Source organism: Sebastes umbrosus, chromosome 4 (genome assembly GCF_015220745.1).
Source record: "Sebastes umbrosus isolate fSebUmb1 chromosome 4, fSebUmb1.pri, whole genome shotgun sequence".
In the NCBI taxonomy this organism is placed as follows: Eukaryota; Metazoa; Chordata; class Actinopteri; order Perciformes; family Sebastidae; genus Sebastes; species Sebastes umbrosus.
The window spans coordinates 37,221,072-37,224,111 of NC_051272.1; the positions used below are offsets into that span (position 1 = coordinate 37,221,072).

General features: G+C 40.0%; 1 protein-coding gene across 1 annotated transcript in view; it reads left to right on the top strand.

Annotated features, from left to right (window-relative positions):
• Positions 1-3,040, top strand: part of LOC119486724 — a 1,187,645-nt gene that overhangs the window by 221,078 nt on the left and 963,527 nt on the right. The window lies entirely within an intron of this gene.

Here is a 3,040-nt window from a genome sequence, read left to right on the forward strand (position 1 = left end):
TTCACCCAATGTCAGCTGGGATTGGCTCCAGCACCCCTGCAACCCCAAATGGGATAATCGGTTACGGATAATGGATGGAGTAAATATATTTGTGTGGCAATATATTACATGTTCTGTAAACATAAAATTCACTTTTGATCTTTCATATAAAGTCATATACAGTGAAAACAGAAGATTATACCCCAAGATGACATCCATGCCAAAAATAAGTAATGCAAACAAATTGTACCTCCTCACAGTATGTAACACCATGTAATAGATATTTATGGAATATACATGTATGTATGACAGATTTCGATAATTGAACGGATCAAGTCAAATCAGGTCAATTTTATTTGTATAGCCCAAAATCACAAATCACAACTTAACCTCAGGGGGTTTTACAATCTGTACAGGATACGACACCCTCTGTCCTTTAAAGTGTGACCCTCTCATCGGATAAGGAAAAACACCGATCATTTTACATGTGATGGATCAAATGATGAAATACTGTTAGTTAATGTTTCTTCTTTCTTACTGTTTTTTACTGTAGAAGTTGTGAAGAGGATGACAATTTCACTGAAAATCGACTCATCAGTTTTGATCAGCAAGACCTGTGCAAGTGGTTATTGTACTGACTCTTTTGCACGCGTGCCAATTTGCTTGAATTAATGAGAAATTGTAAATCTGTTATGAACAACAAGCTATTTGTTCAGAGGTTTGAACTTATTGTTTTGAAAAAAACAACAACAACAATTCTCATTCAAGAATTAAGCCAAAGGGAATGAGAAAAACTGTAAGACAGACAATAAAACAGCAAGCAAACCAGTAATTTATCAAACCTGTCAGTCAGCCAGCCAATAAAACAATCACATCTTTCAATAAACTAGCCAACCAGTACAACAAACAGTCAGCCATATAGAAGCTAAAGAATGATTGTCTTTCAGCCAATCAACCAACCAGCCAACAAACTAGTCAGACAAAAGATTACCCAGCAAAACAAGAACCACTCAGTCAGTCAGTCAGTCAGTCAGTCATTCAGTCCACCAGCCAGCTTAACGTTAATCAACTTTAATTATGCAGCTAGGCAGCAGCTAACATATCAGTCGTTCAGTCAGTCAACAAAACTGGATCCAGCGTTGGAGGCAGGTCCCCGTTCATTCCTATGAAAGTTGCTTAGTGGCGCTTGAAGACAAAATGGCTCGACTTCCGTCTGGAAGAGTACCCGGATCTTCCAGCAATCTTCCGCTTCCAATGGGGCCATTGGATTTACGCTGTAGCGTCCGCTCGGTCACATGACTTGGTCACGGCGGTCCCAACGTCACGCCGTCGTCACGGCTTGTGCTCCAACCACGGTCTGGGTCTCATTCACATGAACGGAGGAAGGGAAATAACTCTGGATTCAGCTATTAGTGCGTTTTACAACTTTTAGGACCTAATGATTTAAATAAGGACTATTAGAGAGTTCATACTGGGGAGTTGATTCACCTAAAAAAAATGATCTGCTGAGTTACAGACGTCTCTTTCCCAATGTAAATCTATGGGAAGAAGTATTTTTGAGCCCAATGGCATCACGTGACGGACACGGAAGTTGTAGTACTGCCGTTTGGCCACACAAATTGGGATCAATGACCGGCGCTCTTCCTGGGGGCTTGCTTCGTACATGAGACTTTTTGTCAGTGAACCAGAAATGCAGTGTTGACCTACAAATGAAAAATGCAGCCATCACTGTTCCTTTTACCAACTTCACTCAAGATAGGAATTCATAACTTGTCTGAGTTTTCAAACACAAATTGCCAAGTGTCTTATTCAATTCTGGTACATTTTTTCCCCCTAGAAATGTATAGCCCACTTTCCTACAGGTTTCTGCTTCAGATATTTGCTCATGGTGGTGCAAGAATTGAGCTAAAACATATATTGTCCATCACCCAGAAGCTCTATCTTCTATCATCTTAAAGCTTCAGTAGTCAGTATATTTTTGGCATCATTGGGGAAAAAATCCATAATAACCTTTCAGCATATTGTAATTCAAGTGTTCTGAGAGATAACTAGACTTCTGCTCCTCCTCATGGCTCTGTTTTCAGGCTTTAGAACATCTAGCCCGTGACGGGAGACTTTAACCAATCACAGGTCATTTCATTGAGAGAGCGTTCCTATTGGCTGTGCTCCGGTCATGTGACCGGAACTTGGCGTTCCTTCAACAGATTTAACAATAGCGGCTGCGTCATAAACTTTCTCATTTTACAGCTAAACAGTACACTACAAGATGATTCTGAGAACATCTGAGGAGAGGAATAGGCATTACAGTAACAGAATACTGATTCATATTTGATCAGCGCTGCCTAGATTGACCGTTTGGTCAGAGTTTGCGAGTGATTGACAGCCGGCTCTCATAGACGGCAGCTGGACAGCAGACCTCAGATCAGCTCTGACTGCTTGTTTTCCTCCGGTCTGTGAAATCTTGCAGATGCCGTTAAGAGCACCGGAGGACACCGGAGGTCACAGAGGCACATGATTTCTTTCAGGTTACCTGTTTCATGTACTACTGTCACCATACAGCGACCGTTTTCTAAAAATAACCTTTTTTTTAATCACATTTGCTCCAATCTCGCCTAATTCAGCTTTAAATCAGAATTTAAAATATGCAGGCTGCTTTGTTTAAACATGCAGCATGTGAAAACTGAAATTATCTTTTTATCTTTTCAGGAAAATGATCTATTATGATATCAGATGTGGCATGACACAGCTCCTCACCACAGCTCTCTGCATTTGCCAATCAACCAATCAGAGTTCTCCAGTTTTGTAATTCATGTTGTTATTTTTGTTTATAGCTTATTTGTAAATTGTACATTTTTATTCTTATTTTATCTAACGTTTTATCTATTCTTTTGTTAATATACTGTTTGTCTTGCACCAACAAAGCCAAAGAAAATTCCTAGTGTATACCTCTTACACCTGGCAATAAACACCTTTCTGATTCTGATTCTTCTGATTCTGACATTACCGTCTGACCAATCAGCGGACAGATAGAGGGATAACAACATCACACAGTGTAGGCTGC